Raw genomic sequence first — 22,678 nt, forward strand, 5'->3', positions numbered from 1 at the left:
CCGCGGACCTGAAAAAATACGCCTAAGTTATCAAATAAAGCTGTCAAAAAGCCGCGGGGCAATGAGCAGCGGACTGTGACAGTTATCACTCATCCGATCTCGCTGCCCTTCGGCTTTTTCCCAGCTTTATTGCTAGCCTGTCACTAAGCACACTAAACTACACTGTTCTATCCCTATACCGGCGCCCCCGGAGCCTCCCGCAACTCAATAAAGTTACTAACCCCTAAACCGCCGCTCCTAGAGCCCGCTGCAACTCTTATAAATGTATTAACCCCTAAACCGCCGCTCCCGGACACCGCTGCCACCTACAATATACCTAGTAACCCCTATCCTGCCCCCCCTACACCGTCGCCCTCTATTATAAAGTTATTAACCCCTATCCTGCTGATCCCGCACCTCTCCGCAACTAAATAAATAGTTTAAACCCTAAACCGCCGCTCCCTGAACCCGCCGCAACCTATATTAAACCTATTAACCCCTATCCTGCCCCCCCTACACCGTCGTCACCTATAATAAATTTATTAACCCCTAATCTGCCTCCCCTACACCGTCGCCTCCTATAATAAATTTATTAACCCCTATCCTGCCCCCCACTACGCCGCCGCCACTGTAATAAAATTATTAACCCCTAAACCTAAGTCTAACCCTAACCCTAACGCCCCCCTAACTTAAATATTAATTAAATAAATCTAAATAATATTTTTATTATTAACTAAATGAATCCTATTTAAAACTAAATACTTACCTATAATATAAACCCTAATATAGCTACAATATAAATAATAATTATATTCTAGCTATTTTAGGATTTATTTTTATTTTACAGGTACCTTTCAATTTATTTTAACTAGGTACAATAGCTATTAAATAGTTATTAACTATTTAATAGCTTACCTATCTAAAATAAACTGAAATTTACCTGTAAAATAAATCCTAACCTAAGTTACAATTACACCTAACACTACACTATACTTTAATAAATTATTCCTATTTAAAACTAAATACTTACCTGTAAAATAAACCCTAATATAGCTACAATATAAATAATAATTATATTTTAGCTATCTTAGGATTTATATTTATTTTACAGGTAACTTTGTATTTATTTTAGCTAGTTAGAATAGTTATTAAATAGTTATTAACTATTTAATAACTACCTAGCTAAAAGAAATACAAAATTACCTGTAAAATAAATCCTAACCTAAGTTACAATTAAACCTAATACTACACTATCATTAAATTAATTAAATAAACTACCTACAAATAACTACAATTAAATACAATTACATAAACTAACTAAAGTACAAAAAATAAAAAAAGCTAAGTTACAAAAAATAAAAAAATAAGTTACAAACATGTTAAAAATATTACAACAATTTTAAGCTACTTACACCTAATCTAAGCCCCCTAATAAAATAACAAACCCCCCCAAAATAAAAAAATGCCCTACCCTATTCTAAATGAAATAAACTTCAAAGCTCTTTTACCTTACCAGCCCTTAAAAGGGCCATTTGTGGGGGCATGCCCCAAAGAAAACAGCTCTTTTGCCTGTAAAAGAAAAATTCAACCCCCCCCAACATTAAAACCCACCACCCACATACCCCTAATCTAACCCAAACCCCCCTTACAAAAACCTAACACTAATCCCCTGAAGATCATCCTACCTTGTCTTCACTCAGCCGAGCAGCGATGGAACCGAAGTGGACATCCGGAGCGGAAGAAGTTAATCCTCCAAGCGGCGCTGAAGAAATCTTCCATCCGATGAAGTCATCATCCAGGCGGCGCTGAAGAAAAGTCTTCGATCCGGCCAATGTCATCTTCAAAGAGGCGCTGAAGAGGTCTTCTATCCGGGTGAAGTCATCTTCCAAGCCGGGTCTTGAATCTTCCTTCCGCCGACGCGGAACCTCCTTCTTCACCGACGAACTACGACGAATGAAGGCTCCTTTAAGAGACGTCATCCAAGTGTTTCAAAAAGAATAAATTGGGAGGAACCCAAGAGCTACCTGAAAAAGGGATTAACTCCGGTGAGGTTAAGCGGGATGGAGCTGTGGCTCGTACTCTACGCTAATCAGAAGGGCTTTGGTGAAAAAGCCTTGTTATTGCTGCATGGTTTCGAGTTTGGTTTTAGAATCCCATCTTCAGGGGGTGTTGTTCATTACAGGGGTAACCCTAAGTCTGCTAGGGAATGGCCAGAGGTTGTTAGGAGTAAGCTTGAGAAGGAGGTTTCTTTGGGTCGAATGGCAGGTCCTTTTAAAGTTTCTCCTATCCCTCATTTGCCTATTTCACCTTTGGGAGTGGTTCCTAAGAAGGAACCTGGTAAATTTCGTCTTATTCACCACTTATCTTTTCCAAAGGGTAAAGTGATGATATTCCGGATGAATTATCGTCTGTGTCTTATACATCATTTGATATGGCAGTTAATTTGGTTAGAGAGGCTGGTCAATTTGCTTTAATGGCTAAAGTGGATATTGAGGCAGCCTTTCGGTTACTTCAGGTTCATCCTTCTTCCCAATATCTATTGGGTTGTTGTTTTAATGGTTTTTTCTACATTGACCTTTGCCTCCCAATGGGTTGTTCTATTTCTTGTTCTTTGTTTGAGTGTTTTAGTTCCTTTTTAGAATGGGTTGTTAAATTTAAGTCAGGATTCTCTTCTCTAGTTCATTATTTGGATGATTTTCTTTTTGTTGGTCCTCCTGATTCGGATGTTTGTTTGAAGTTAAGGGATTGTTTTTATTCGATGGCATCTGAATTTGGGGTTCCTATTGCAATTGAAAAATCTGAGGGTCCAGTTACGGCCCTTAAATTCTTGGGTATTACAATTGATTCCAAAAAAATGGAATGTAGTTTACCTTTGGAAAAAATTGTGGACTTGTCAGAAATGATTCAGCATTTTTTGGGGGTCCGTAAGGTGACTCTGAGGGAAATGCAATCTTTGCTGGGAAAATTGAATTTTGCTTGCAGAATCATTCCCATTAGTAGAGTTTTTTCCAGAAGAATGTCATTGGCTACGTCTGGTGTTAGTAAGCCTCATCATTTTGTAAGGATTAAAAAAGGCCACAAGGATGATTTGAAAGTTTGGTTGGAGTTCCTTAAAATTTTTAATGGAGTTGCAATATTTATGGAAGCTAGGATCTCTAATGTTGATTTGGATTTGATAACAGATGCAGCTGGTGGTGTTGGTTTCGGGGCTTATTTTCAGGGTCATTGGTGTGCAGAGGTGTGGCCTCAAGAATGGGTGGAGTTGGGTTTAACGCGGAACCTAGTCTTCCTTGAATTATTTCCGATTCTGGTGGCTTTGTTTGTGTGGGAAGTTAATTTGGTGAATAAATCCATATTGTTCCACATGGATATGGGCGTGGTTTCTGCTATTAATTCATTATCTGCATCATCATTGCCAGTTTTGCGTTTATTGAGGGTACTGGTTTTGAAATGTTTAAGTATGAATGTTTTTGTCAGGGCAAAGCATATCCCTGGTAAGCTTAATTTGATAGCAGATTCTTTATCTCGTTCACAGTGGTGTCACTTTCGAGAGCTGGCTCCTCAGGCAGATGTAGCTGGAGCGAAGTTTCCGGCCCAACTTTGGAAGCTTGGGATGGAGGATTGGCTGATTTAATTAAAAAGTCTTTGGCTCCAGGTACTTGGGTGTCATATGTATCAGTTTTGGAGGGAATGGGAAATGTGGTTATGTCAGTCTGAAATCAAAGAAGGGTCTGATGATGTCACGGGTTGCTTATTGGAATGGATGTGGCATTGGGGAACCTTGGGTTTGTCACCATCTAATATGGAGAAAAGATTGTCGGCTCTAGCTTTTAGATTCCGTTTATTAGGCCTGCCTGACATTACAAAGGTTTTTTGGGTACGTCAAGTCCTTAAAGGTTTGAAGAAAAAGGCAAAGGTTAGAGATAAGAGAAGGCCTATTACATTTTCTTTACTTGAAAAAATTTGGGTAGTATTGGCTGATGTTTGTGCATCAGTATTCAAAGTAATATTGTTTAGAACGGCCTTTGTATTGGCCTTTTTTGGGGGCTTTTAGGCTTTCTGAATTGGTAAGCCCTAGCAAGAAAGTTTCTGGAGGTTTACAAAAAGAAGATGTAATATGGAACGAGAGCAGGGTTGAAATCTTACTGAGAAGTAGTAAAACAGATATCTATGGAAAAGGCAAGAATATAGTGCTCTTCCCTAGTGGTGGAGAGATATGTCATTGTCAGGTAATGATGCTTTATGGGTCCATATGGCCTTTGCAAGATGGCCCTTTGTTGGTTCACTTAGATGGTTCCTTTTTGTCACAGTATCAATTTAGAGCCATTTTGAAGGGTTCAATTGTTTTATTGGGTTTTAATCCATTAGAGTTCGGGTCTCACTCATTCCGTATAGGAGCTGCTACTGAAGCTACTATGCTAGGTCTCAGAGAGGATATAGTGAACAAGATTGGTAGATGGGGTTCAAGTCGTTATAAATCTTATGTTAGACCTGATTTGAGGGTATAAAAAAAAAAATAAAAAAAAATAATAATTTTTTGAATAGAGTGAATGTTTTGGAATGCTTGAGCTGAAATCATCCTGAATGCTCTCTTTATTTCTTTTATTTCAGGTGTGAGGATCGTATAGGTGATGGGGCATTCATTTATATACTGGGCCAATGCTGAGGCCAGTAAGAAAATGGGCGGCCTTCAGCTCGGGTGTCCAGTTGGTCAATGGGAGGTCAAATGGTTTGGGATTAGGGGTATGTGCTTGGAACTTCTGTTTCCGGTGTTTCTAGATTACAGCAAGGTTTTCCATCACCCGGATGTTTTGATATTGCATTTGGGGGGAAATGATTTGGGTATGATTCCCCAAAAAGAATTAGTGAGAAGAATTAAAAGGGATTTGGGCAATATAAAAGAGCTTTATCCCGGAATAAAAACAGTATGGTCTCAGATTACTCCTCGACTGGTTTGGAGATCAGCGTGGGATTATGATAGGTTGGAAAAGACCCGCAAGAAAGTTAACAAAATAGTTAGCTCTTTCGTAAGAAGGTTGGGGGGGTGTTGTTTTCCACCCAGATTTTGAAGTAGAAGGGGCTGAGGAATTCTATCTAAAAGATGGTGTACATTTTAACCAATTTGGGCTGCAGCTATTTCTTTTTGATATAAAAGAAGCGTTGGGCAACATTTTGGGTTTGGCGGGACTGGGCTGTTCGGTCAGTCCAGTGGGTGGCGGGGGTGCTAGTTCCCAGACAAATATGGTAAGTAATATGGCCAATTGATTTGGAGGATTTTAAGTAGTTGCCTCTGTAAAGGGGCGGGCTTAGCACGCGCTGTTACGCTTTTAAGGAAAGAGCGGGAGAATCTGTCATCAGATTAGTTATCAAACTTATGTGGAAAGTACTCCCTCCCTCCCTAATTTTGTTTTCCTTCCTTGTTTGTTGCAGCAAAGCAGGGGTGCTAGTTCCCAGACAAATATGGTAAGCAATATGGCCAAGTGATTTGGAGGATTTTAAGTAGTTGCCTCTCCATGGGGTGAGCGGGCAACTGGTTTTATAGGGGCAAGGGGTTCCCTATTAAAGTGTAGGTGTCCTTGGACGTACTCAACGGGGATATAGTTGAGTCCAGTTTTTGAATAACGGCCATCTTGTTTTGTGGGTTTGGGAACTAGCACCACTGTGGGGAATTGACAGTTTGATTTGGAATGTTATTTATGAACATCAGGTATGTTCTGTTAAATGTTTGGAAATATTTATTACACAGTATTTAACTTATGTTATTAATAAAATGGCTGCGGCCAATTTTATACCAAAGTTGTGTGTAACTCTTATTTATAGCAATTAAGTTATTTATTAAATGTTATAAGGTTAGGCCGGGGATTGACGACTTTAAAGGTCAGGTGTAATTAGTTTAAATATTTGATCATTTCTTTTTTATTTTGTTTAATTTAGTGTTTTATTTGTAATTTAGTTAATTGTATTTAATTAATGTAATTTATTTAATTGTAGTGTAAGGTTAGGTGTTAGTGTAAGACAGGTTAGGTTTTATTTTACAGGTAAATGTGTATTTATTTTAACTAGGTAGCTAGTAAGAAGAGAGGCACACAAATGTGTGTATCAATCGTTACAATTCGGCATGAGCTCCAAGTATTGTATGCACAGGGTACTCACACTTTGGCACAGCACACCAGTGTGCTTGTGGAAGCGGGCTGGCACTTAGAGCTGACCAGCTGGCTCTCTCCGGCTCCTTGCTGGATACGGCGGCTTTCCTGTATGTTGGGCTGTCTGGTAGTGGTGTGCTTGTATTGAAACTCCAGGTTCAAATGTTTTAAAACCTTTTATTGCACTAAGTTCACAAGCACAAATTTAAAAGAATACAGATTAAAATATTGCTACGCGTTTCTCGTCCCTCCTGGCCGTTTCATCAGGCATATAAACTACATTAAAAACTCGGCTTTTTATTGCCGCCACTACCAAACAGTTTCTGGGGCCCTCCCCTTTCTCATTAAGTGTATACAAACGAGCCTATCATTGTGATACCTTTAGAAGCAAGTGCTGACTAGATGGAGTATATAAATGTTGGAATACATATTGCTTTCTAACAAACACAGTGATCTTTAGTAGCGAATTGCAACAGTGGGCTTTCTATAATAGTAGTAACTTGATGTTGATACATTCCTTTGTATCGGAAATCGACAATTTAGAAACAAAAACTCGTCCCTTTGATAGGTGGAACAAGGGACCAATTAACACACCCCTATCTGTTGTTTTTGCATCGGAGCAATGCAATCGCCATTCAGTCTATCAAGTTAATCATCATAATGTAAGTTTTGCATCTTAACATGGTTTAAATAAATAGTTGTTACATTAACCCTCTATGCTATCGGCTGATTTTTGTAGTGAGACGCGGGTCCCAAACTAAAAAATTGGATCGCCAGATCATTAGATTTAATAGTGAATCAATACCAGAGCACATAATAATAGAAAATCGGTAAAAAGATTTGTTTAGTATCTATAAGACTATAGGAGGACTATTATAAGATATTGGAATATCATGTTGTCACTTTATTTACTCAGCTATGAGGGGGTATCATATGACTACATATTTCTTATGATCGTGCATGAATTATTTCGCACTGTTAGTTATACTATCCCTAGTATATAATGATTATTAGCCCCAAATGTGCCTATTACTAACCGTCATGCGAGACTATAAGTGCATATACAATAAATGTAGAATAATTATTGGAGGGAACATAGTGGACCCAAATGTGCCCATTACTGACTATCATGTGAAGCTAATACTAACCATCATGTGAAGCTATAGGTGCGTATACAATAAGTGTTAATTAATGTAAAATGATTATTAAAGGGAACATGGTTGACCCAAATGTGCCTATTACTGACTATCAGGTGAAGCTATAAGGACGTGTATGCATAAATCACATTTATCATGTATTAGATAATAATAATAGTGAATACTGTGCTAGGGGTGTGTGCTCAAAGGATCCCCATTCCTTCTATGGTCTGGAAAAGGTGAATAAATGTTGCTGGTGCAGATTTCCCCCTGTCAGTGAGGGGTAAGTGGTGGGCTATGGTCAAATAGTATTGGTCATATTCTGAAACATTGATAATCATGTGAATTATAGTGATTTTAATTAGGTGATAATGTGTGATAGAACAAGTAAGTGATGTCCTAGTGTCTATTTACAGGCATGTTGTATAATGCGGGTGGGGACATATGTGGTGTGTGTATGGGTAGGTGAAACTCCCATTGGAGATGAATTTCTACTAGACTGATTGTGTGCACGGGGACAAATATTGGACTAAAAGGCGGCAGAGTCTATTACTTCATTAAGGCCATTGGGAAAAAGGGAGCCAAATCTGAAAATCCAATAGGTCTCCCTTTGGCGAAGTTTCGTGAATCTATTGTATCTGTGGGAGCTGGGAATGCTTTCAAGGGGTGTTATAGTGAAAGGACAGGATTCTCCATTATGTTCATGGACATAGTGCCTAGATACACTATGTTTCATGGATTATTTCTTAATGTTTCGATTATGTTCGCTCCATCTCGTGCGGACATTTCGAATTGTGCGCCCCAAATACTGTTGTCCACATCTGCATGACAGAACATAGATTACATATGATGAACTGCATGTCAGATACTCATTAATGGTAAAAATTTCTCCAGTGGCATGTGATTTAATTGTTTTCATTTTGTGTGTAATTTGTTTACACATATGGCACCTGATTTTACCACATTTAAATACTCCTTTCCTCTTGGGGTTGTTTTGTGTATGTTTTACTCTGGCTTTCTTGGAAATGACTATTTTGCTGGGGGCTAAGGTTTGTTTAATGGTGGGTGCTCTTTTGTATATCACATTTGGTGAGTTTTGTAGACCTTTTTTCAGAATGGGGTCTTTCAATAGGATAGGCCAGTGTTTCTGCAACACTTTTTTTATACGTTTTGCATTAGAATTAAATTGTGTAACGAAGCAGGGTTGTTGAAGTGTCTCTATAGTGTCATTATTAGATTTTCTTGCTTTTTTAGTGCAAAGGATACTTGATCGATCTAAGTGGTATGCTTTCTCATATCCGGTCATGATGATATCTCTATGGTAACCCTTTTCTTCAAATCTCTGAATAAGGATTTTTGATTGTTCACAAAATTTATCTAGTGAGCTGCAATTTCTTCTAATTCTGCAGAATTGGCTGTATGGTATACTTTTTTTCCATTGATGATAATGATTGCTATTGTAATGGAGGAAATTATTACAGTCCACAGTTTTGAAATATGTGGATGTGGCTATATTTTGTTCAGTGTCCCATGTTAAATTTAAGTCAAGGAATTCGATAGATTCTCGTTGGATCTTGGAAGTAAATTGAATGCCCATAGAATTATTATTGAGGTATGTACAGAATAAACTGGCCTACTCTACCGTGCCCTTGAAAATGAAAATCAAATCATCTATGTAACGGCCATAGAACACCAGGTTTGCCCCCCAGTTGGAGTTGTAAATATATTTCTCCTCAAAAAATCCCATGAAGAGATTCGCAAAGCTGGGGGCAAACCTGGTGCCCATGGCCGTTCCCTTAATCTGCAAATAAAAATCATCTAAAAATTGAAAATAATTGTGTTTGAGTATAAAGTCAATGAGTGTCAGAATATATTCTTTTTGAATATTAGGCATATAAATATCAGTATCTAAGTAATACTTAGTGGTGTAGATACCTAATTCATGAGATATATTAGAGTACAGGGCGCTGACGTCAGCTGTTATCCACAACGCACCTGCCTCTTGTTTGAAATCTTTAATTTTGAATAGTAAATCAGTAGTGTCACGGATGAATGAAGGCAAATTATGAACGTACTTTTGTAAGAAATTGTCAATGTATTGAGATAACCTATCTGTAATGCTATTGATACCCGCAATAATGGGACGACCAGGTGGTTTGAAGCGATCTTTGTGTATCTTTGGAAGATGGTAATAGTAAGGGGTAGATGGGTGGGTGGGGGTAAGGAACTTCCGCTCTTTGGTGTTGAGAATCCCCTTACCACTACCATCCTCCAAAAGACACAACAGTTTTTCCAAAAATACAGAAGTGGGATCAGTGTCTAGTTTCCTGTAATATTCATTGTTAAGGAGAATGTTGTGGGCCTCACTGACATAGTCATTATAATCCTGTAGAACAATCCCACCCCCCTTATCCGCCTGCCTAATTACCAGGTGGGGGTCGTTAGCCAGGGATCTTAAGGCCTTTTCTTCATTAGGCCATAATCTCATTTGTTTATTTAGTTTACTGGGAAGTTTGTTAAAATCTTCCATTACCATTTGTTGGCAAAGATCTATGTATGTAACATCATCCTTGGGGGGGTTAAAGTTGGATGGTGGTGCTAATGTCGTATGAATATACCCTTCCAATAGATCTTCCATCAATAGATCTGGTTCAGCATAGATAGTCTGTGTCTGGCTATTCATAGAATGGGTGATGATGGGCATACCCTCCACATTCCTTTTTTTGAGTTTTTTTATGGAAAAATATCTCTGTAGAGATAACTTCCTAGTGTACTTGTTTAAATCAACAAATAAGTCAAATAATTTGTGGGGGTTAGGTGGGCAATAAGACAGGCCCCTACCCAAGATTCTGATCTTGTCATTAGTTAAACTATGTGTGGATAGGTTGAAAATACCTTTGGCTAGTTTTTGTAATTGCTTTTTTTGTGTGGTGTTGCCTCTCCCTCGTCTTCCCCGTTTGGGTAAGGCCTTTTCTTTTGTGGTTGTTGATGTTGTCCATTTACATAATGTTGTTGTGCCTGTGGTATGTTCTGATGTGATGGTGGAGATGGTGTTTTGGGATTGCCTACATTCCTCCTCCATAAAGGGGCTAAGTTGGGTACCCCTAAAAAATTACTTTTGGATGTAGAGGGAGTCTCTACCCTTTGGTAGCCATTTTGACCCTGGTCATTGGGTGTGCTTGGTGAATTGCTATTTTGATAGTCATCACACTGATATCTATGTCCCCCAGACCCATTCTGGAGGGATTCAAATCGATTGTAAACAGGAATATGGTTAGGGTTCTGATAATCTTGGGGTTGGGAGTAATTGTTTCTATTTTTATTTCTATTGTGTTGATAATTCTGTTGATAATGTTGTTTGTTTTGATAGTTCCTATTATTAGTCTTATGTTCTTCCCAGTGACGTATTTGTGCTGATTCTGATGTATTTTTGTAATTATGGTATGGTTGTACTGGGTGTGTATTTTTGGGGTTGTTTTTGTTTTTATATGTTACTCTATTCCATCCATCATTATTCTCTTTAGGAACTGATGTTTTTTTGTTGTATGTGTATACTATGCCTTCTGCATAGTCCTCCTCATCCCTTTTGAATTTTCCGTTTTTTATTCTAATAATGTCATTCTGGTATTCATCCACCATTTTGATGGTTTCTATATTTAATCGATTATATTCGGAATGATCTTTCATAGGCTCCAATTCTTTTTGGATTGCTTCTATTTCTTTCTCTAATGTCTCAACTAGACTCTGTCTATGTGCAATTAATAAGTCTATGAGTTTAAAAGAGCACTCATCCAATATTTCATACCATTTGTTAGTGAGTTCTTGGTCGTTTTTAAAAGAGCAATATTTAAACAGTCTAAGTCCTCTAGGAATTTGCTTTTTTTCTTTGTATTTTTTTAAACAATCCAGGTCCCACCAGTGTCTCTGTTAATTTTTTAAGAGATCACCCAATTTGTTAAACATGGTGTCTATACTTTTAATTACTAGGGGGCCTGGACTGTCCCCTTCAGCATTGGATGGAGGATTGAAAGAATTCCTCCTATTATTTCTCTCCAGTGCTGAAAGCATGATGGTACTAAATATATATCTATAACTTTAATTTCTTATATATGGTATTTAGCCTATATGACTTGATACCTATAGGTGTCAGGTCAATTGTGGCCCCCCCCTTCTCCCGTGTATTGATAAACAGGGTACTAAATAAATGAGAGAGTGGTGAATGTTGGTCCGGCTGCACCTCTGTGTATAGCTAAAAAGTATGAGCTGGAAATAGATAGATGACCTAGGTCACCAGAGGGCGCTCTTTGTGCACAACGTATAAAATAATAATAAATAAATAAACGGAAGGTAACCTCAATAAATAACAAAAATGTCTAAAACACTATTCAATAACCAAATGCAATGTATAATCACAATTATTTATAATGAAAAGTGGAACCTCATTAAATGGCGTTGGGTTAAATGTCCGTAATAGGTGGATGTTAAATGTAGGCTCCTTGGAATCCTGGAAGTCCCAATTGGTCTCAAGATTAGGAACACTTTCTCACGGCTGCACTCTCCACAACGATCCCGGATTGGAAAACGTGTTTGCTGAAAGGTAGTGAGACAAAAGAAGAGAGGCGCACAAATGTGTGTATCAATCGTTACAATTCGGCATGAGCTCCAAGTATTGTATGCACAGGGTACTCACACTTTGGCACAGCACACCAGTGTGCTTGTGGAAGCGGGCTGGCACTTAGAGCTGACCAGCTGGCTCTCTCTGGCTCCTTGCTGGATACGGCGGCTTTCCTGTATGTTGGGCTGTCTGGTAGTGGTGTGCTTGTATTGAAACTCCAGGTTCAAATGTTTTAAAACCTTTTATTGCACAAAGTTCACAAGCACAAATTTAAAAGAATACAGATTAAAATATTGCTACGCGTTTCTCGGCCCTCCTGGCCGTTTCATCAGGCATATAAACTACATTAAAAACTCGGCTTTTTATTGCCGCCACTACCAAACAGTTTCTGGGGCCCTCCCCTTTCTCATTAAATGTATACAAACGAGCCTATCATTGTGATACCTTTAGAAGCAAGTGCTGACTAGATGGAGTATATAAATGTTGGAATACATATTGCTTTCTAACAAACACAGTGATCTTTAGTAGCGAATTGCAACAGTGGGCTTTCTATAATAGTAGTAACTTGATGTTGATACATTCCTTTGTATCGGAAATCGACAATTTAGAAACAAAAACTCGTCCCTTTGATAGGTGGAACAAGGGACCAATCACAAGGTTCTATTCTCGGTGAAAATTAACACACCCCTATCTGTTGTTTTGGCATCGGAGCAATGCAATCGCCAATAGTCATTTCCAAGAAAGCCAGAGTAAAACATACACAAAACAACCCCAAGAGGAAAGGAGTATTTAAATGTGGTAAAATCAGGTGCCATATGTGTAAACAAATTACACACAAAATCAAAACAATTAAATCACATGCCACTGGAGAAATTTTTACCATTAATGAGTATCTGACATGAAGTTCATCATATGTAATCTATGTTCTGTCATGCAGATGTGGACAACAGTATTTGGGGCGCACAATTCGAAATGTCCGCACGAGATGGAGCGAACATAATCGAAACATTAAGAAAAAATCCATGAAACATAGTGTATCTAGGCACTATGTCCATGAACATAATGGAGAATCCTGTCCTTTCACTATAACACCCCTTGAAAGCATTCCCAGCTCCCACAGATACAATAGATTCACGAAACTTCGCCAAAGGGAGACCTATTGGATTTTCAGATTTGGCTCCCTTTTTCCCAATGGCCTTAATGAAGTAATAGACTCTGCCGCCTTTTAGTCCAATATTTGTCCCCCTGCACACAATCAGTCTAGTAGAAATTCATCTCCAATGGGAGTTTCACCTACCCATACACACACCACATATGTCCCCACCCGCATTATACAACATGCCTGTAAATAGACACTAGGACATCACTTACTTGTTCTATCACACATTATCACCTAATTAAAATCACTATAATTCACATGATTATCAATGTTTCAGAATATGACCAATACTATTTGACCATAGCCCACCACTTACCCATCACTGACAGGGGGAAATCTGCACCAGCAACATTTATTCACCTTTTCCAGACCATAGAAGGAATGGGGATCCTTTGAGCACACACCCCTAGCACAGTATTCACTATTATTATTATCTAATACATGATAAATGTGATTTATGCATACACGTCCTTATAGCTTCACCTGATAGTCAGTAATAGGCACATTTGGGTCAACCATGTTCCCTTTAATAATCATTTTACATTAATTAACATTTATTGTATACGCACCTATAGCTTCACATGATGGTTAGTATTAGCTTCACATGATAGTCAGTAATGGGCACATTTGGGTCCACTATGTTCCCTCCAATAATTATTCTACATTTATTGTATATGCACTTATAGTCTCGCATGACGGTTAGTAATAGGCACATTTGGGGCTAATAATCATTATATACTAGGGATAGTATAACTAACAGTGCGAAATAATTCATGCACGATCATAAGAAATATGTAGTCATATGATACCCCCTCATAGCTGAGTAAATAAAGTGACAACATGATATTCCAATATCTTATAATAGTCCTCCTATAGTCTTATAGATACTAAACAAATCTTTTTACCGATTTTCTATTATTATGTGCTCTGGTATTGATTCACTATTAAATCTAATGATCTGGCGATCCAATTTTTTAGTTTGGGACCCGCGTCTCACTACAAAAATCAGCCGATAGCATAGAGGGTTAATGTAACAACTATTTCTTTAAACCATGTTAAGATGCAAAACTTACATTATGATGATTAACTTGATAGACTGAATGGCGATTGCATTGCTCCGATGCAAAAACAACAGATAGGGGTGTGTTAATTTTCACCGAGAATAGAACCTTGTGATTGGTCCCTTGTTCCACCTATCAAAGGGACGAGTTTTTGTTTCTAAATTGTCGATTTCCGATACAAAGGAATGTATCAACATCAAGTTACTACTATTATAGAAAGCCCACTGTTGCAATTCGCTACTAAAGATCACTGTGTTTGTTAGAAAGCAATATGTATTCCAACATTTATATACTCCATCTAGTCAGCACTTGCTTCTAAAGGTATCACAATGATAGGCTCGTTTGTATACACTTAATGAGAAAGGGGAGGGCCCCAGAAACTGTTTGGTAGTGGCGGCAATAAAAAGCCGAGTTTTTAATGTAGTTTATATGCCTGATGAAACGGCCAGGAGGGCCGAGAAACGCGTAGCAATATTTTAATCTGTATTCTTTTAAATTTGTGCTTGTGAACTTTGTGCAATAAAAGGTTTTAAAACATTTGAACCTGGAGTTTCAATACAAGCACAGCACTACCAGACAGCCCAACATACAGGAAAGCCGCCGTATCCAGCAAGGAGCCGGAGAGAGCCAGCTGGTCAGCTCTAAGTGCCAGCCCGCTTCCACAAGCACACTGGTGTGCTGTGCCAAAGTGTGAGTACCCTGTACATACAATACTTGGAGCTCATGCCGAATTGTAACGATTGATACACACATTTGTGCGCCTCTCTTCTTTTGTCTCACTACATTTCAGCAAACACGTTTTCCAATCCGGGATCGTTGTGGAGAGTGCAGCCATGAGAAAGTGTTCCTAATCTTGAGACCAATTGGGACTTCCAGGATTCCAAGGAGCCTACATTTAACATCCACCTATTACGGACATTTAACCCAACGCCATTTAATGAGGTTCCACTTTTCATTATAAATAATTGTGATTATACATTGCATTTGGTTATTGAATAGTGTTTTAGACATTTTTGTTATTTATTGAGGTTACCTTCCGTTTATTTATTTATTATTATTTTATACGTTGTGCACAAAGAGCGCCCTCTGGTGACCTAGGTCATCTACTTAGGTAGCTAGTAAATAGTTAATAACTATTTACTAACTAGTCTACCTAGTTAAAATAAATACAAACTTGCCTGTGAAATAAAAATAAAACCTAAGATAGCTACAATGTAACTATTAGTTATATTGTAGCTATCTTAGGGTTTATTTTATAGTTAAGTATTTAGTTTTAAATAGGAATTATTTAGTTAATGATAGTAATTTTTATTTAGATTTATTTTAATTACATTAAAGTCAGGGGGTGTTAGGGTTAGACAGGGTTAGGTCTAGGTGTTTATAACCTCAGTATAGTGGCGGCGATTTTGGGGGCAGCAGATTAGGGGTTAATAACAGTAATGTAGGTTACGGCGATGTTAGGGACAGCAGATTAGGGGTTAATTATATTTAACTAGTGTTTGCGATGACGGAATACTGCGGTTTAGGGGTTAATATGTTTATTATAGTGGCGGCGATGTCCAGAGCGGCAGATTAGGGGTTAATCATTTTCTTTCAGTGTTTGCGATGCGGGAGGGCCTCAGTTTAGGGGTTAATAGGTAGTTTATGGATGTTAGTGTACTTTTTAGCACTTTAGTTATGAGTTTTATCTTACGGCTTTTTAGCGTAAAACTCATAACTACTGACTTTCATTTTACGGTACAGATCTTGACGGTATAGGCTGTTCCGCTCACTTTTTGGCCGGATAGGCAAACTTGTAATACCGGCGCTATGAAAGTCCCATTGAAAAAGGACTTTTGGAAAGATGCGGTAGTTACGTTGCGTTACGGACAAAAAAGTGTGCGGTACAGATATACCTGCAAAACTCGTAATACCAGCGGTATTGAACAAGAGCCATAACACTGCTTTTTCACTCATAACGCAAAACTCGTAATCTAGCTATATATGAGTTGTGGTACAGGTTATAGGTTTATATATATATATATATATATATATATAAATACATAAATACACACACACATATATACAGGGAGTGCAGAATTATTAGGCAAATTAGTATTTTGACCACATCATCCTCTTTATGCATGTTGTCTTACTCCAAGCTGTATAGGCTCGAAAGCCTACTACCAATTAAGCATATTAGGTAATGTGCATCTCTGTAATGAGAAGGGGTGTGGTCTAATGACATCAACACCCTATATCAGGTGTGCATAATTATTAGGCAACTTCCTTTCCTTTGGCAAAATGGGTCAAAAGAAGGACTTGACAGGCTCAGAAAAGTCAAAAATAGTGAGATATCTTGCAGAGGGATGCAGCACTCTTAAAATTGCAAAGCTTCTGAAGCGTGATCATCGAACAATCAAGCGTTTCATTCAAAATAGTCAACAGGGTCGCAAGAAGCGTGTGGAAAAACCAAGGCGCAAAATAACTGCCCATGAACTGAGAAAGTCAAGCGTGCAGCTGCCAAGATGCCACTTGCCACCAGTATGGCCATATTTCAGAGCTGCAACATCACTGGAGTGCCCAAAAGCACAAGGTGTGCAATACTCAGAGACATGGCCAAGGTAAGAAAGGCTGAAAGACGACCACCACTGAACAAGACACACAAGCTCAAACGTCAAGACTGGGCCAAGAAATATCTCAAGACTGATTTTTCTAAGGTTTTATGGACTGATGAAATAAGAGTGAGTCTTGATGGGCCAGATGGATGGGCCCGTGGCTGGATTGGTAAAGGGCAGAGAGCTCCAGTTCAACTCAGACGCCAGCAAGGTGGAGGTGGAGTACTGGTTTGGGCTGGTATCATCAAAGATGAGCTTGTAGGGCCTTTTCGGGTTGAGGATGGAGTCAAGCTCAACTCCCAGTCCTTCTGTCAGTTTCTGGAAGACACCTTCTTCAAGCAGTGGTACAGGAAGAAGTCTGCATCCTTCAAGAAAAACATGATTTTCATACAGGACAATGCTCCATCACACGCGTCCAAGTACTCCACAGCGTGGCTGGCAAGAAAGGGTATAAAAGAAGAAAATCTAATGACATGGCCTCCTTGTTCACCTGATCTGAACCCCATTGAGAACCTGTGGTCCATCATCAAATGTGAGATTTACAAGGAGGGAAAACAGTACACCTCTCTGAACAGTGTCTGGGAGGCTGTGGTTGCTGCTGCACGCAATGTTAATGGTGAACAGATCAAAACACTGACAGAATCCATAGATGGCAGGCTTTTGAGTGTCCTTGCAAAGAAAGGTGGCTATATTGGTCACTGATTTGTTTTTGTTTTGTTTTTGAATGTCAGAAATGTATATTTGTGAATGTTGAGATGTTATATTGGTTTCACTGGTAAAAATAAATAATTGAAATGGGTATATATTTGTTTTTTGTTAAGTTGCCTAATAATTATGCACAGTAATAGTCACCTGCACACACAGATATCCCCCTAAAATAGCTATAACTAAAAACAAACTAAAAACTACTTCCAAAACTATTGAGCTTTTATATTAATGAGTTTTTTTGGGTTCATTGAGAACATGGTTGTTGTTCAATAATAAAATGAATCCTCAAAAATACAACTTGCCTAATAATTCTGCACTCCCTGTAAATATATATACACATATACTTATTTTTATATATATATATATATATATATATATATATATATATATATATATATATATATATATATCCATCATAGCCCTATCCATTCAAATACATTGTCATGTACCATATACCTTTTAACTTTATATAATTTTTTAATTAATATTTTTATTAATATTTTTAATCACATGCTATATTTATAAGTGTAACACACTTTACGCTGGGTCTCCACTTGCGCAAACTCAACGCACACTAAATTGGTTTGTGCTCTAGCAAACACATTTAATTTCATCTTGCAATATGTGCGCAACTTAGCACAGTTGCAATAACCATAGTACACCACTTGTAATCTGTCCCTCTATATATTACATCTTATAACCCAGAAATTATTCTAATGTTAACATTTTGATTCAGAGGGTTACTTGGGGGAGTTTGAGTATATATTATTATAAATATTTTTTTATCCCTTGAAAAATGTAATCAGAATGCAATGCAATGTCTGTATGTGTAGCAGAAATGGGGTTAAATGCTTAAATCAGATCAAGAACATGATAGAAACAGTTAAAAGCAGACATTTAAATTAACAAGGAATATAACCCATTTGAAATATTTTTTTTGGTTAAAAAAAATAATACAAAAACATATTTCTCATTTTATAGCACAATATCTTCTATGCAATAATAAAAATAACTAATTGATTCTCATTCATTTTAGTCAACAGATACAGTATATTGTGCATTTAATGGTTAAATAATTATTATTATTAATTATAATGTTTTCATAAACAGTTCTTTTTAATACCATATGTATTCCAAGAAGATAAATAATCACTTATACAGTGAACTACAACTGCACATGTTGTTATGATGTCTTGTCCAAAATAATACTAAATTAGCTTATTAATGTATTCTGATTTTCTTTTGAGTCTGATAAACAGTTCCTGCAATAACTCAAAGCTTTTTTTTAAATAAAATAAATAAAATTTTCACTTGCTTTAGAATGTAAACGTTGAACTGTGTTGGTGAAGAAGAAAATAGCTCATATTTTAAATCTGTGCCCTTTGGATTTAATTTTGAATTATTGCATGTCAGTGAGCTGAATGATAATCAATTGTAAATGATAATTTTCTATGCTTTTGTTCATTCATCTGATTTACCAATGTTTGCTGAACTTTTCCTATCGAATTTTGAAATAGCTAGATATGAAGATTCACAATTACTTTTGTTTTTGGGGGGGTAATCCTGGAATAGAGAAAGATTAAGGGCTAGATTACAATTTGGAGCACTAACAGGTACACAGGAGTGATAAGGGGTTTATTGTAGGTGTTTGCCCGTATGAGGTTTTCTGCTCATATTACTTGAAAGTAAACGTGATTTTTTGGGCACAATTGATGTTAACGCTTTTTAGGTTAGCGTGTCCTCTGGTTAACTGTTTCTCGAAACAAAAAAGTGTCACGAAACACATTAAAAATACATTCCAAAGTAGAGTTACGCTCATAATAACACCATCTAATAAAATTAATATTATATATATATATATATATATATATGTATAGGGTTAAGTAGAATGTTACCACTCAGTGTCAGTGAGTAGAAGCAAGCGTTACTCTGGTGCATGCGCTAGTCAAATGTATGAAGATCTAATGGAGCAGCTATTAAGGTACAAGTATTGTGTAATAGACTAAGTCTATACAATATAAGAGGATATATATCAAAGGGTAAACAGCGCTTATAGATATTCTTAATTACGGATTATATTTGAGTCTCAGAGGTGATAGTTAGCCCTATATAAAATAAAAAACGAAGTGTATGAGTATATAAGTATATAAATATAAAAGAGTCTTTGACAAAGTTGATGAGATCCAAGTGTAGTGTAGGAGTATTAGATACCCTTACCAAAAGTTACCTCAATCCTATGAGGTAAGTTTGCCGCATTGGAGGATGTATCTAGTGGTTGGTGGGTCCTGAATAGTATGATCTGTATGATTCAACTGCCTCTTGGAGTAACACAAGATGTGGATCCCCCTTATGCTGGTCTCTTTAGGAAACTTCCTGTGCTTGTTGCCTCTTGGAGCTTGGTTCTCTTGTCTTGGTATGAACTTTCTTGTCCCGATTTATACCCAGGTAGCGTACAGCTCTCAGCCACATGTCCTGCAGGCTCAGTATCTCTCCCCTGTCTGTGACTTTGTCAAAGACTCTTTTATATTTATATACTTATATACTCATACACTTCGTTTTTTATTTTATATAGGGCTAACTATCACCTCTGAGACTCAAATATAATCCATAATTAAGAATATCTATAAGCGCTGTTTACCCTTTGATATATATATATATATATATATATATATATATACAACACACAGAGAAAGTCCAGCACTCACTTACAAGCTCTCAGCTAAGATTTAAAAGCAAAAATGGAAAGGTTAGTTACCGCATTTGGCCAAATGGGACAAGCCCAGGTACCACATCAAGGTCCTTTCCAATACTTGGGACCCTAAAACAGCCACACAATGCAAGCTCTCAAATCCAAACAAACTGGGAACAAGGGAAGGGTGCACAGGCTTATGTAATCACCCTAGACATATACAAAACACAGAAAGGGACTGCACTCTCATACCGGACCGGGTACACATCACATCCCATGACCCTGCAACATGCTCAGCCCTGGGTGCTCACAGGTAACTAACCTTTCCATTTTTGCTTTTAAATCTTAGCTGAGAGCTTGTAAGTGAGTGCTGGACTTTCTCTGTTTGTTGTATTAATTTGTTTTTTAATTTTCCCTATGGTTCTTGCACCCAGACCTGTCTGGGGTTAACTGCATGTGACTCTGGGGACAGCACAGCTTCCTGTGAGTGCCGGTGAGCACCCAGGGCTGAGCATGTTGCAGGGTCATGGGATGTGTACCCGGTCCGGTATGAGAGTGCAGTCCCTTTCCGTGTTTTGTATATATATATATATATATATATATATATATATATATATATATATATATATACATATACAGAACTCACCTGTACTGATGATCCCTTGCTGGAAGATGATTGGAGATGCAACATATCGCATAGTGACAGGATTGAAGTATTGGCTACTGGGCATATATGTCTATTTAAGCAGCAAGAGGAGGTTCTGACACCCTGGAGAGACGCAACACTACCAGAGGTATATTGCCTGGGAGCAGCATATAGAGGCATAAAGAGAGGTCTCACTGCTGAGATTAGCCCATTCCTGAGAAATGCACCCGGCGAGCTCCAAATTGAAGAAGTAGTTTTGGAGAAGTTATTTTCAGATCCAGTGCAAATATCCAACACGACAGAACAACTTTTCTATGCCCCACTGTGCGGGAGAGACTGTCTTGGGAACGCCATCTGTACTGTGCGGGCAGTTGGGGTAGGCTAAGCTACCTGGCCAGAGAAATATACAGCTATGTATTAAACGAGCTGTTATGGACCAGATATCTGCTGGTTAGAAAGGTCTCCACCGCAGTGTATTATGATGTTTCTATCTCCTTAGATACTAGTCACATTAATATGTTTAATTTTAAATAGAAGAATAGTTCAAATTATATATAAAAATTGCTCTATATATTTTTACTGTTGTGAGAAGAGTGTTCAAACTGAATGTGCAGATGCTGTTCTACAAGATTTGCTAATCTAGGAGATATGTGCCCGTTTGGAGTTCCCCAAATCCACTATACACTTGTGTGTCACATTACACTAAAACTATTTGCATGGCATTTTTTAAAGATTCCATCTACGTTTATAAAGTATCTGACAGGGCTATATATGTGATATATATGTGGAAATATGGCTGGTAGAGGTTTGGTGTTGACCTAAATAGACCATAATTCTCTTGTAATACATGTACTTATATCTAGCCCATGGCGGAACACCTGATTAGCACTCCTCACCCATTTTTAAATTAGCATCCATCATATGATGTATATACCCCCAAGCCCAACTTTGTTCGCAATCAAGGACATAGTACTTTCAATATGTAATATAAGCTCTTTACATGGCTAATATCCATGGCTACCTTCCTACCTAATGTACGTAAATCCCTCTCTAAAGTTGTTATTGTTTTTGTCTGTATGGTCTCTGCCACTATATCTGTTTTCATGATATATGCTGATGGCCATTATTATTCTTTGCCATACAGGATGATACAGATTCTTGAAACCACAGGTAGAACAGCTAACGTTTGATATTGACCTGTAAGGGACATCAATGTGTTTTTCATGAAGTGGGTACTATATTACAATGCCAATGATAGCTTGCCATGATATATTTATTAACCTTGATTCTTCACTACTAGCTAATAAGTGAAAAACTATAATCTATGGTAATTACAGTTGGCTTCGATTTCCAGAGTCATAGCGGTTAGTATTAGATAATTATTAGTCTCTCCTAATACTATTTCCAAGATGTATTCGCTGCCAGCTATTGGTCTCTAACTGTAAGGATAGTTTATTCCTGAGGATCTCAACTGCAGATTCCCAATACGAGGTTTGTTTGTATCACTTAGCAATTGAACTATTCAGTAAATAGTTCAGTATATCCTTAGGTGAATTTAATATGAACAAATAAGTTGCCAGAGTAAGCAGAGGAAGTTGTTGTTGGTATAAGCACAAGGAATCAGTGACACCGCAACAGCAGCTGTACAGCCAGAGTGGTAATGAATCAAGAACTGGACCTTGGCAGAAGTGGATTACTTCCCAGAACAACGTAGATAATGAGTTGTTGATTCGAAAATTAGAGTCCCAGTGTGAGGCAATAATGTAGAGTGAATAAATTAAATTTCTTTGTAAAGGGATAAGACCCTAAGTAAGTCCCAGTTGGAAAGGACAGGTAAAACCTTGTTGAAGGTTGTAAATAGTTGTAATCCAAAAGTTCGTTAATGGAGAAATCTCTAGGAGAGAGAAACCATTAGGCACAGTTCCCTGCTTGATAGCAAAATAAC

Source organism: Bombina bombina, chromosome 2 (genome assembly GCF_027579735.1).
Source record: "Bombina bombina isolate aBomBom1 chromosome 2, aBomBom1.pri, whole genome shotgun sequence".
Lineage (NCBI taxonomy): Eukaryota > Metazoa > Chordata > Amphibia > Anura > Bombinatoridae > Bombina > Bombina bombina.